This window comes from Streptopelia decaocto (genome assembly GCF_964273445.1).
Source record: "Streptopelia decaocto genome assembly, chromosome: 10".
Classification (NCBI taxonomy): domain Eukaryota; kingdom Metazoa; phylum Chordata; class Aves; order Columbiformes; family Columbidae; genus Streptopelia; species Streptopelia decaocto.
The window spans coordinates 4,236,117-4,250,135 of NC_138665.1; the positions used below are offsets into that span (position 1 = coordinate 4,236,117).

Consider the following 14,019-nt stretch of genomic DNA (forward strand, 5'->3'; position numbering starts at 1 on the left):
TACCTGACTGTAATAGCTGTTCTGGTGAAAGCTGCTTTGTGCAATCAGGACAGGCCTGATTGCAGATTTTAATATCAAAATGCATTTTATCAAAAACGGGTGGTTTTGTTCAACCTGAAACATCTCAAGATGGAAAGCCAGACCTCTGTTTTCATGGGAAGGGTTTTTTTTTTAACACCAGTTTCAGAACGTCGGCCTGATGAGCACTAATGCAAGCGTGAGCACAATATTTAGCGCAGAAAACTCTTGGAAGAGTGATGCTCTTGACCTACTTGCTCCGTTTGCCCAGCTGGCAGCCATTTATGCCATCCCACAGGGAGCTCACTTGCCAGAATGAGAAGGGGGTGGGAGGCATGTGTTGCTGTGCAGTTCTATATGGTGCATTGATTGCTGCAGTTGTTAGGAGTTCTTCACTGCCCAGCAGCTGTGGCTGTGGCTGTATGAAGCAGTCAGGGGTGAGACTTTGGTACCCCAGAACACTGGCATGTATTCACCTTGATTAGGGAAATGCTGCATTTGCAATATTTGGGGCTAGAGGGAGTATATGCTTTTATTTAAAGATGATCTTTTCTTTCTCCACTTGCCAAGCCACAAAGCTGAGCTGCAGAGGGCTTGGTGAGGGTCATTAAAAACTCTAAATATGACCTCAGACCACTTTTATGTATCTAAAAATGTTGCAACCTGAAAAGCTCTCATATCTGGCCTTTCCAAGGGGGAACTGAAATGCTCAGCGCTTTCAGGGAGCTCTTGGTTCTCTCTCAGCAGTGCCAATCAGGTGCCATTCAAACTAGCACTTTTTGTGTGTGGAAGGGTGGTCAGTGCTGCAGGACTAATTATTGCCCGTCACAGGGGCAAGGGTGAGGGAGGAGGGAGACAACCCTCTCTCCTGTAGGCTGATGGAATACTTGAGGGCTCCTTGACTAAATACTGATGGCTTCTTGAATTTGCTTCAGATTTCCATACATGACCACACATGCGTATGTATAAATCTGATGTAAAGCTGGAAATGAATGCAAAGGTATTTTATGAAGCTTTTGTACTCTGCCTTACTTATATGTAATGTTTTTATATATAAGATAGGCACTCAGTTGTTCTGTGGTGACTGGTATGCTACAACAGCTTCTGTTTGTATTAAAATCCTGCAAGATAAACACTGACCTTGTAAGGGTGACATAAGCGTGTAAAAATTTGTATTGCATTTAATTACCAGTCTGAGGCAGTATTACCCGCACAGCAAAAATGAGTTGAGTGGACCTGTCAGAAGAGGTAGCACAGCTTGATTAGAAATATCAGTGCTGTTTACAGTAACTATACTGTTCTTAGGGGGAAAAAATAATCTTTTGAATATCTTGTTGCCGTTAATACAGAAAGAAGGATTGCGTGGGGGTGTTTCTTCATTTCCTTAATAGTTTGACGTAACAAGGAAATCCCTTCTCACCGAGAGATCAAAGGAATGAGTGTTTTGTGTGAAAGGATACAAAGTCTAGTAAATGTATGAAGACTTTGTTGTGCTGTTGATAGTCTTGAGATGAGCTGTGACTCTCTCCTGGAGAAAGCAGGGCTGTAAGTGATCATGATCTGTCAGGAGCTGCCAGCTCCATCAAGCAGGGAGAGGGATGGGATGGGATGGGATGGGATGGGATGGGATGGGATGGGATGGGATGGGATGGGATGGGACAGGAGGGGAGCAGAGCCCTGGGGCTGGGGTGATGGGATGGGCCACGGGGGCAGGAGAATGTGCCCTCAGTGGTGTTTCTCTTTCCTCAGCATTCTCAAGGCACACAACATAATTCCAGCTGTATTAACTTGTGCAGAGTAATTAGTTTGAATAGAGTGATGCACCCATGAAACTGTGGTAATTAGAGTCTTCTTCAGTTGATTTGAGAAGGACAAATGCTTTGTCTTAGATTAAATGCATATGTTCACAAAATACTTCATTGTACAGTGTTTGTTAGCTATTTAATAAGATGGCAATGATGGCTGAAACCTGAAATAACTGCTAGAGGACACTGGGTTTCCGAGCACTGCTGCTGCACAGGCTGTGTCTGCTCTCTGGTTAGGGATGCTTTTCTCCCTGTAAGCTCTTTTCTCCTTCTAGAGCATCAAAAGGAGTGAAAGTGCTCTGCGTCAGGAAAAGTCATGAGTTTTCCTGAGTACAGTGTGATGCTTTTTCCCTCTGTGAGGGGAATATCCTTCTCTGCCCATATCCCACCAGATGTAACCAATTTCAGCAACAGCTTGCTGAGCTGGTCAGTATCACCTACCCTGTGAGAAAGGAGCTTCTAACTGAGGCCATGGCTGCGTGAGCAAGTTACTGCAACCCTCCCTCACTGTGGTTGTCTGTGTGTGTACGCACACTCTGTCCGCGGCATGTGAGAGGTGGTTAAATCTTCCCTAGAGATGGGAGAACAGTCAGTAACTTGGCTTTGTATAGCTGGACCATGACTTCACACAGGAGGTGCAGGACAGTCTCTCCAAGATCCCATAAAGAATCTTGCATAGGTTTCTCTCTTCCTAGAGCTGTAAAGCTAAAGTGTTTCTCAAATATATTAGTCAGACATTGATCTTAATAGCTGCTGTTGGCCAGTGAAAGGTGCCAGACTGACAACAGCAAGGAAAAAGTGCCTCTTAATGCATCATAGAGGGACAACACATAAATGAACCTCAGATACCCAGCGCCTTGTCTGTGTGTGCTAGAGGAGCTCCTTTAGAGCCCTCAGTCCGTGGCTCCTTTCTGCCAGCCCCGTTTCCAACTGGGAGCACTTCTGGAGGTTTCTTTTAGGTGGATTCCTACCTGGTAGGAACTGGAACGAAACCAGCACCTCGTTTCAGATGAACAGATGGTAATGACTTTCAGCCACTTCAGACCTGGGCAGACTCCAGCTAGTGACCTATTTTATAGTGTTGGCTGTTTCCCTAAACATCACAATGTCTCCCATTGCTGTCCCAGCTCTGTAGGTCGAAGGTAGACACACCGTTGCAGTTCCAGGCGCACACAATGACCAGTGTTGGGCTGACGTTGCTGTCACGGTTACAGCAAGAGCCTGGTTTTTAACAGTTTCCCGGTAGGCCCTATTCACACTCCTCACTTGTTGGTGTCTCTCTGCATTAGGGCATTTCCACCCCTCAGTATATCTTAACAACAAAATGAGCCTTCCTGTATTTTCATGGTTATTGCTTGTTTATGCTCAGAAACATTTTACATTATCTTATGAAGGCATTTAAATGGCAATAAATGGGTGACATCAATTCGCTTTTGTCTTTCAAAGGGCATTCATCCATACTGAAAAGAAAGAACCTCTCCTTAGATATTTATTAACATACAGTTTCAGATTAAGGACTCAAAAATACTTATTTCTCTTTCTTGAAGACTGACAAAGGCCTGTACTAGAAAGCAATTTCAAACCACTAAGCTACTACATTTAAGGGTGTGTCTGTTAGAATTGACATCTTTGAATACATTCAGTTGAAGCTTCAGCATATCTGAGCAGCTCATCAAATCAATGTAACACCATTTAATCCAAACTCAGCACTGAGCCTGAGTATAATTCCACAGTCTAATAGGTTTCAGACCTCCAATATGCATATATTCAAAAGGCATGACCTTATAACTAATTAGTAGTTCTTATGTAAACTTGGATGTATTTAAACTTCAGTAGAAGCAGAACATGTTTCTAGACATTTAAAAATATAAATTGCTCTTGAATTTCTGGTTGTTTCTTTTAACTGATAGCAGATATCTGTGTTAAGAGGCTTCTGTAAAACAACTTGCAAAGTGTGTGTTTGATCATTGACAAATACAGTTGACCCTCTAGTACACTTTGCCGAAAACCTGAAATTTAGGAGGTGTCCTCAGAATTGGTCTGATGTGGCAAGTCTTTACAGGCTGAAATATTGACACAGGTAACATTTCGCAAGATCTTGTGTTAGCTCCTTCTCCCTTTTGTGAGGAATCAAAGGCAGTTCATATCACACCATTACCAATGTAGTTAATCACTGTTAAACCAAGAGGACAAAGGATGCCTCAAAGGACTGATATTTTATTGTAGAACTTTGTGTTTTTCCCGGCAATGGTTTCAAGGATGTCCCTGACAAAATGGCTCTGGTATCCGATGGCTCCCTCGTGCCTCAGATGAAACGACTTGCTGCTCGGAAGCCAGTTCCTAATTTTTCCTCCTGGAAATGGGACTAATTGCCAGGCCTGTTAAGAGTTTCAGTAGAAAGGCCAAAGATCTTTGGACGTGATGGTTCCTGCTCTTGCAGTTGGGTACTCCTGCCTGGCATCGATGTTCATGAATATTGGATATGGAGTGTGACAGTGACATTGCTTCTGCTGTCGATAAAGACTTTACGCTCAGAAGTGAAACAGGCTGACAGCCTTAAGCTCAGCTTGGATACTTCAGATATTATTTTTATGAATTCTTTGCAACATGATATGAAATTCACAGCTCAGCCTGAAGTCTCCATTACCTGAGGACACACGGGAGTGATGGCTGAGTGAGGACACTGAGCAGTCTGCACGTGCTCTCCTGCCTTGGTGTGAACGCTTCACTTCTTGTTGCACTTGGATGGCCTGCCCAGACACTTTGATAGTATTTCACGCTTAATTAATGTTTTGTGAGAAGGCAGTACTGTTCTTTTATGCCCTCATGGGCACTTTCAGCACCTGAAATTCCTCTTCATCAGTTTTTCTCAAAAAGTGGTTCTTTCCAAACCAGGGTCAGATGTGTTGCCTTTCTGGACTTCATAGATGCATAAAATATGATATGAAACTACAGTTTTTAGGACATAGGAAGTCACGTTAAGGTTGGCCTCTAAGGTGGTCCCCCTCTTTCTCTCTTCTTGGTTTCATCAAGTTTGAATAGTTCAGCAAGAGCAGATAGAAAAGCGCGAGGTTCCTGGTGAGAGGCTTTGTGTTTCTGTCTGCAGCTCTGGTGGCCCATGCTGAGCAAATGTGCCTTGACATGGAAACAGGTACCAGAAAAAGCATGTAGATATGGTAAGGGGACTTGTGAGGTATGTTTTGAAAAGAACATTAAGTACAACTTGTTTGACTGGTAAAACTAAAGCAAATATAGAAAATAATTTGTGCAAAAGAAAAGAAAAAAACACCAGACAGATTAGTACCAAAGCAGAAAATAAACATTTATCTGAAAAAACAATGAAATAGCAAATGAAAGGATTGATGCCAAATTCCTTGCAAATTAAATAAACATTCCTTAAACCTGTTAAAAGGATTTTGAAATACCTTCCTCTAAAAGCCCTTGGGGTGACTAAAACCTCCCCTTTGTTCAGACTGAGTTTTATAATGGGCTGTATGGGGTGGGGCTGTGGTGACACCAGTGGGTCCCTTCTGGCTCCGAGGGCCGAATTGCCACTGGACCCCCGGCCGGCAGAGGGGTGTCCCCGTTGTGGTCCCTGCCAGGGCCTGGGGAAGGTCGGCTGTGGCGGGCGAGGTGGCAGCACAGCGTCATCCCAGACCCATCAGGGAGAGAGGGAGAAATACTGACCATAATGCCTTCTGAAGCACCAGCATGTTACACCCAGTTATAAGATAAAGAGCTCATTGCTTTCCTCTGATGATAAGCTTGTGTGAAAGCAAGAGGTAAGGGAAATAAGCAAGTGGTTTAGGTAAGGAAAAGCCTTGAATTATGAACCAGTAGCTGCCATGCGATTTTTATGCATTCTGTGCAATCAAACGATATTGAGATCATCATTAGAGGCTATTAAAAACACCACGGTGAACTCCGTGCACGCAGTGCTAAGGGTTTCATCTGTAGTTAAACACTTTGATTTTTAATTTCAAAATTTATTTTGCTAGTGAAGATGAAGGACTTGTTTCTAACACAGCATTCATACAAATGCTTTGCTTTTGCCTTTGGATAAAACTGTGATTAGCAGATTTAAGCTTTCTGCGTTCTTGGCATTGAGCAAAACAACACAGGCATCATAACAAATGCCTGACAAAAATACTGAAGAGTGATTGTATTTACAGACTTTAAAGAATAGAACATCACAGAAAAGTGATAGCTTCAAATACGAGCCGTATAGATCTTTGATAGGCAGCATGGTAGCAATTAATCAGAAAAATGACTGTGGTTTGACTGTTTTTCAACAGAGAAAGTGTGAAAAACTTATTCACCTGTATATTCTCTCTCCCTTCCCTGTTTGATATAGGTGGGAATGTGCACAAATATCGAAAGGTGAATGTATGTGTGCAGAGAGATCACAGCCTCTTCATTGCATGAATGATAGATGGCCCACTTGTAGGGGTTTTTTCTCTTAATCTGTTGAACCTCCTTTTTGCCACATGGCTAACAGGCGGTTTTACAGACAGCAGGGAATCAAATATGACATAATTGCAAAAGAAATGGTTTCCCATGAAGTGATCTAATGTCTTTAAGTCTATGGATTGGATAGGAAAATGTATCCTCACAGGAACTAAAATTAACAGCTCATCCATTGTCTACTCCCTGGAAAGGAAATGTTTGGATGGAACCAGAGTTAAGGTGGCTGAACCATTTTACTCATTTCAGCAGATAGGTCAGGATTCAACAAAGCTTTCAGCCAACACTTAATAACAAATAATTGAATAAATCTCTCCTTTATCTTCCAGAACAGATGGCGTTTGTCCATCAGCTCTGCTGATGTTTGTGATTTAGGCTTTCCAGCTCTCAGAAAGGGCCCCTGGCTGCACCATGGGGGTGAGCACAGCCCGGTGGCGCCTGGCGCAGCAGCCAGCAGCGGGTTAAACCCGTCACTGTCTGCACCAGAGAGGAGAAGCAGAGAGCGCCTCGGGGAAAAATCACTTGTGTTTGAATGCTCTACTTTTTGGAGAGCAGCTCGATGATAATGATAATGACATTGCTCAAGACAGCGAGGACCCTGGTTTTTCAAGGCTCTCCTACTTTACCTAATGCTGCTGTGTCACATTAATACATGCTTGTTAGGGATTCATTTAAAATACATGGGTGCTGATAAATTACTCACAGTGCCGCTACTGTTACTTTTCCATAATTAGCAAATACATGAAGGTTTAGAAATTCTAATGATGTGAATATGAAACATCGCCTCTTGCAGTCCACTGGGATTTCTCCATCATTGCCTGTATATTGGCCTATTCTGTCTGGAGCTGAAAACTCATTAGACCTGACAGTGTTCAGATCGTGTGCTGGAAGCGCCATTCTCTGTTAATTTATTACAAGCCAAATCCAGAGCAGGGCTGGTTTGCTGCTCGGTTGCCCAGACAAGACTACTCTGCTAAATATGTCCCTGCCGGGATGATGTCCCTTAGCCTGAGGGCTGATGTAATCCCTCCCTCCAGCCCACTGATGCTGTTTCCTGCTCCCCAGGCAGATAGACAGACCGACAGACAGACTGTCACGGCACATCTGTACTGATCCCCAGCAGTGCCACCCAGCCCGTTGTCCCTGCCACCCCCATGCAGTCGCTTCATCGGGGTGAGCGCTCACCCAGCTCTGGCCCTGGCCCGGAATCGCAGCAGGATTTACAAGGAAGAGATTGTCTCTTGGTAAAGACTTTCATTTTAATTTCCCCATCAGTATTGCAACGGGGAGGAATGGATAGCAGCAATAAAGTGAGGAGATGAATATAGACGTAGTCTGAAGTTCAATATCATGCCAGGAAAGGATGTCTTAAAATCGTGATTTACATTCTGCTACTCTGACTGTTACCGACGTGTCAGCAATGTCTGGTTACGGCCAGAGTGACTCTTCGCTTGGCTGTTTGTATGAGCGGAGCTCACCCCGGGAAAGGTGTCTGTTAAAGCAGCTACAGCACGTTACCTGCCTGCTCACGCTTTCAACATGACTGTGATACACGGGAAGTCTCAAAACTCCTACAGTATTGTTTTATTTTTATAACATAAAGTCATTAATTTGAACAACAAACCAACATGACAGTGTCTCCTGTCACAGACTTGGCTGTGAAATACTATTATTCACCAGTTCACCCTTTCTTTCACATGTATGTGTATGTTGTCAAAGATTTGTGTATTCCTACAAATATACAGACTAGTTTATGTACCATTGCTTGAACCTTGCTTATCTGTGACATCCCACAAATTCTTAAACTGGGGTAGAGTTTGGTAGATTTGGGACTTGGCCCAGCTAAAAGAGAAATGCCCTTTGTGTGCTTGTGGCATCTGACCTACTTTCTTCTGCCGAGAATGTAATAAAAACAAGAGGTTTGTGTAATGATGGGATTGATTTTTCTGCCCATATAGGTAAGTAAATTGCTGGCATCACAAGTTATCTGTGGCTAAAAGCTGTGACATTGATCTGTCAGACCTTACCCTGTGACCTTCAGTAAATGACAGCTGTGCTTTCGTGTCCGCACTTGGAAGAAGGGACTAATGGTGCCCTCTGGCCTTTGTGAAACCTATTTTTATCTTCTCAGTAAAGATCTTGGAAATTAGAGGCAGAGGGCCCTTCTTAATGATATTTATCATGTTCTTGTTACTAATATAGCATCGTCAGGCCAGCCTCCGTGTGCTCCAGGGCTGGCATGGGGCTGGGGGCTCCCACCGCTGTCCCTCGCTCCTCCTGGGGGCAGCTGTGGTGGGGGTGACTCGAAGTCAGGCTGGAGAGGAGCAGAGAGGCGTCAAAGCCAAGCCTGATCCAAAAGCCCAGAGCAGTGGTAGCGACCCCATTGCAGTTTGCCATGTTGAGAGCAACTGCCTAAAACTGATGGATGTCAGAGCGATCCCCAAGCCAGGTGACAGCAGGGGTACCAAGGCAATCTGCTGGCATTTTTTCACTCCTGTTTAGTAACTTGCTTATTAATGGTTTGTAAGCTACTGGATTCATTACTTGCTGTAGAATTGCACACGTGGAAGAAAAGCAATGAGTGATGATAATGAAGCTAGGGTTCACACGTAACTACCTAAGTTCATATCAGTGAGGCGTACATCTATATAAAGACACCATGTATTAATCAGATTAAATACCTGCGCCGTTCTTAGTACAGACCTTTGTGTTTTGTATCAGCAACATCTGTCTGGCTTAGGGCTATAAATTTCCCTTGTTAAAGAGCTATAAAGCGGTCACAGGGCTGGTGTAGCAGAGGAGTGTGTTAACTCTGCTGCTTTAGGTCCTTTGTCGATGTCTCTGCCTTCCTCTGTGTGCGTGCCGTGGTCAGGTGCTCCCTCCGCTTTGCACTGCTCTCACTTCCATTTATTGCACTTCCCTGTTGGATTTACTGCATTTCAATGCATACTGGCCTACTCCAAAGTATATTAAATTTATGTAGCCTGGACTCAGGTCTCTGAGACCAGGCATCTGTAACTGGCTCCCTTTTGGGTCTTTTCCCTCTCCAGAAAGCCCATTCTATTTCTTACACTGATATTGCCCAGCACAAAACATTCTTCTGTTCTTTCTCATAGCCCAGCTCCTGGATTACTGGAGGAACCTTATCTTGTTCTCTCCTCCCTCTGTTTTTTTTTTTTTTATTAAGCTTGTTTATCACTCTTTGTTTTGAAGACAGAGGTAAAAATGTAACATCAGTATAGTCTAAAATTTTAAACATACAGAGTAAAAATAGAAAATATATACATGAATATTGAACGTAAAATTGATTTGGGTGAATTTGGCTCATGATTGGATGATCAACAATAATTACCTATAAGAGAAGATTTTGCGCTTGACTACTGGGCAATAATTTCCTGATGCCTGTCATAAGAAAAAAAAGGACCATTGAAGTTTTTTTAATAAAATATCCCAACAGGCTCCATGAGGCAGGAATTTTGAGTAAGACCTGCAGGTTATAGAGAAGGTGGCAGAGAGGGCAAAATGTTCTGAAATAGGCAGAAGGCATCCCTGTAACATACTTTAGCTATATATATACTTTAACTATAGTGGAAAAATGCCATTTCTTTCAAATGTAATAGCATCACCGCTACTCAGTAGTGAGGAGGTGACTCAATGTCACTTTTAGCAAAAGTGTGAGACAGATGTCTGCAGAGGGGGAAAGGTAATTCGGTCAATGGGAGAAGGCTTCGGTCTTGAAGATCTGTTAGAGCTAAATTTAACCAATGTCAAGGGATCATCCAAGATGTGCTGGGTTTGGCAATCTCTAGGTGGTTTGGGATGTGCAAAATGGAAGCCAAGGCATCTGGTCCTGCTCAGCTGGAGCCACGTTTGCGGGTGCTGGGTTTTTGTTGTTGAATTGACTGAAGAAATAACCACATGTGAGAGGTAAAACCTGCTCCTTCCCGCAGCCGGTAATGTGTGCCTGGCCAGCTGTGCTGTCGGATGCTGTGGCACACTGTGGGTTTGTTTGATTTTTCATTTCAGTACTGGAGCCAACCACACGTCAATACTAGGAGAATTATAATGAAAGACGGTGTTAAAATTGTGGACTGATTGAATTGGCACCTTCTTTTAAAATGAACGGGTTGCTACCCAGGAGCAACGTGTATTTAGGTGCGGGTTGGTGACGGACCAAGAGAGCGACTCCTCAGCACAAGGGCTGCTGGCTCTGCCAGCACCAACGGGAGCAGCCCTGGTGCTGAGGTGTGGGTGGTTCATACTTCGGCATAAACATCTCCAAATAAAGAAAAAAGCCAGCACTATTGACAAAGCAAAGGCCAGCTCTATTTATATCTGCAGTAAGGCTGCTATAATGAAAAGGCTCTTTAATGTGTCCCAAGGCCTAGATGAAACACTGAAAATGTTGCTTTTAAGAAAAAAATGATAATAATATCCCCTTGAAATCCCAAGGAAATGTGTGTGACGGACTTCTTGAGAGCAATATCAAAGAAATGAAATAGGAGTTGCAGAGCATAGGGAGTTACTGCAGTTAAGGGCTTTGAATTGGTTTAAATCTTTGCTTTTAAGCTTTTTTTCCTAAATATCCCTTTAAAAGTAACACTTTAATGAGAGGGAGAATGTTTTACTGCTGCTGAACTCTAGCAGCAGTGCAGATCTGTCAGACCTTACCTTATTTTGGAGTGTAAATCCTTTCTTTACGGCTGCTCCTGCTGTCTGGCCCCTGTCGCGGGTGTCAGACTCCCGGGGGGCACGCAGGTGCTGGCGGGGACGGCGCGAACTTCTGCAGGGAGGACAGATGGGTGAAAATGTTCTTTCAGCACAGGATTTACAGTTTTATAGTTAGGAAGGGAAGAAAATATCCCTCTCTGAAAGTCTTTTAGGGGCTTCTGGGTTTTTTTTAAGGCAACTAGAGAATTGGGAAAAGGAAAATATTTGCTAAAAATATGATATTTCATTTCACCTTGTTGGGTCTTTGACCAGCTTTAGTTTCATTTTGTTGAGTGGGTGTAAAATATGGCTCCTGGGGCAGAAAATGCCCTTGAGCAATTCCGAGCGGAGCAGCAGGTTTCACAGCTCGCTGGTGGCACTGTCCCTTTCTTTAAGAAGCCTCATCATAAATGGTTATTTTGGCCTCATTATGGATTTAGGGAAACGGCTGCAAAGAGCAGCACTAACCGAGCGGATGCAGTGACCGGAGCATCCTTGGGTCCTCACCCCGACCCCCCAACCAGGTGCTGGCGGCTCCAAAACTGTGTACCCCATGCCTTTTATTTTACCGTTTCCCAGTCAATACCTGCTGTGTTCATTTCTAGCTTGCATTTTTGTCTATTTCTGCAGGATCAGACTGCATACTCATTTAGCTAATTTGATAATAACAAGATATTACAAAAATCCCACTTGGTAGAAGAAGAGGAGGGCAATGATCATATAGAAATGTACTGATTTTTATTAACAATATCATGCAAAAGAGTTAAATGAAGGGAGCAAACTTTAAAGCTTAGGCTATTTGTTAAAGTTGAGATCCAATTTTGAGTCGTGGAATTTGTTTTTTTGAAGCACGAATGATGATGTTCACCATTTGCCCTTGTAGCACGGCACGTGCTTTGTTTGGACTGTTTGCAGCCCTGAGCGTGCTGTTGGCACTCATCAGATAACTGTTATTATTAACAATGCACAGATGTATTGGCAATTGCTTTTAGGCAGTCAAGCCAGCTGGGAAGAGTGTGAAAGAACTTATTAAAGACAAATATTCCAGTGTGAGTTAAGATGAAAAGAAAAAGAAATTCTGGTTTATCTGTGTGATTAAAAGCACACTCTGCAGAGGAAAACAAGGTAAAGCATACGTAGTGCATGCACAAGTTTTGAAGGCTAACCACATCAGCTTGCTGAGAGATAGAAGGAGTAAACCTGTATTTTACCTTCCTTTAGTCCCTTAGATGCCCATTTGCAAATATAAATGGGCAGGTGCGTTTGTATTATTTATCTCAGAAGCAGATGGAGGTTGTAAGGACAAGCACCTTGAAACTAGGACACACCAGAACTGCCAATGCTCACACAGTCTCTCCCGGCCGGGCTGGTTCTGTTCCCGTCCTGTGTGAGGGAGCTGCAGCAGAAGAGCAGCAGGTCGGCCGTGGGCAGTGCTGTGCCTTGGGCCCTGGCGTGTTCTGCCCATGCTGCCTGCTCCGCCCATGCTGCCTGCTCTGCCTGCTCTGTCCATGCTGCCTGCTCTGCCTGCTCTGTCCATGCTGCCTGCTCTGCCTGCTCCGCCCATGCTGCCCGTGCTGCCTGCTCTGCCCGTGCTGCCTGCTCTGCCCGTGCTGCCTGCACTGTCCGTGCTGCCTGCTCTGCCAGCTCTGCCTGCTTTGCCCATGCTACCTGTTCTGCCAGCTCTGCCCTTGCTGCCTGTGCTGTCCACGCTGCCTGCTCTGCCCGTGCCGCCTGCTCTGCCAGCTCTGCCACCAGCGCAGGGGCACACAGCTGCCACCTGGGCTCTGCTGCCCGCGGGGCACAAGGGTGGTGGAAGCTGCAGTGCTGTGCCGTGGGCAGCTCCCAGCAGGGCTGAAGGTGTGAAAGTACCCACATGCATCAGGGGGGCTGCTGGAAAAGCAGGACACCCAGGTCAGTAGTCTCAGGTGCTAACGCAGCCAGCAGCATGCTTTGGGTGCTGACCAAGAGCTCCGGTGAGACACCTCTCTCTCCTCGGGCAGGACCCACGGTCCCGCCGTGGGCTGGGAGCTGCCCCTCTCCAAACCCAGCCATGCCAGGCTGGGGAGCAGCGGGCACAGACTCCCAGCAGAGCTGGGCTGCCCCGTTTTCTCCCACAGCTCTAGAGCTGTTGTCCTCATCTCAGGCTATCCAGTGTTTGCTGTTGCAGGGGCAAGCCAGGCAAATGCCCTGATTCCTCCTCTTACCTATGTGAGGACCGTTTCAGGCCCCATTTATATCCCCTCCACTACTGCTTCCCTCCCGGCGTGGGACAAACGCATCTGTACAGCCCATCTTTTGCCAAGAAATGATCGGTTGAAATCCCTCTTGCTTGTTTTTCGCAGCCCACCACCCAGCCAGCTCCTGATGAAGCTGCCCTATATTGTTGTCTCTCAGATTTCCTATTGTGGATTGGGCTGATTTTAATTGGTTTGCATTTTCAGTTGTTTTGCAGCTCATCAGGAAGGGTAATTAAAATAAAATCTTGCCCTCTGTGCTCCTCTCCATCAGCTGCAGCAACACTAGCTGAGCATGTTAATCTGAAGAACGGTGAAGGCAGGGCTTAGTCCCTGTGAAGTGTTTGGAGGCTGGTTGTTAAGCATTACATTATTCAAAACACATTAAATTGTCCTGAATGAGGAGGAAACATGTCTCGATCATCAAGCTGATGGACATTAACGGTCTCCTGCCACAAGTTTGTTAAATTTGAACTACATTTAGCTACTGCCTGCCTCATTCCCATTCTGCAAGGAAAGCTGTGGACAGCAAAATGGCAAGGAGTAGGAGGCATAAATTCGAGATACCCACAGCTTGGACCAAAAGCCTTATATAAATCCTTTGGATTTCTAGACTTTAAAGAAATACAGTTGGCATTACTGCCTTCTGTCGACCAAGCAGGAAAGTTTAACCGGTAGTCCAGCATATGAATGCTTAAGAGTCTGGAGGTGGCTTAAAGATCTGAGGGTGGTTTAAACATTACTGGTAAGGAAGAGGGAGAAGGGGAAGTAACACATTTCTCAACATT

General features: G+C 44.7%; 1 protein-coding gene across 2 annotated transcripts in view; it reads left to right on the plus strand.

Moving 5' to 3' along the window:
• Positions 1 to 14,019, plus strand: part of GRIA3 (glutamate ionotropic receptor AMPA type subunit 3) — a 144,568-nt gene that overhangs the window by 109,603 nt on the left and 20,946 nt on the right. The window lies entirely within an intron of this gene.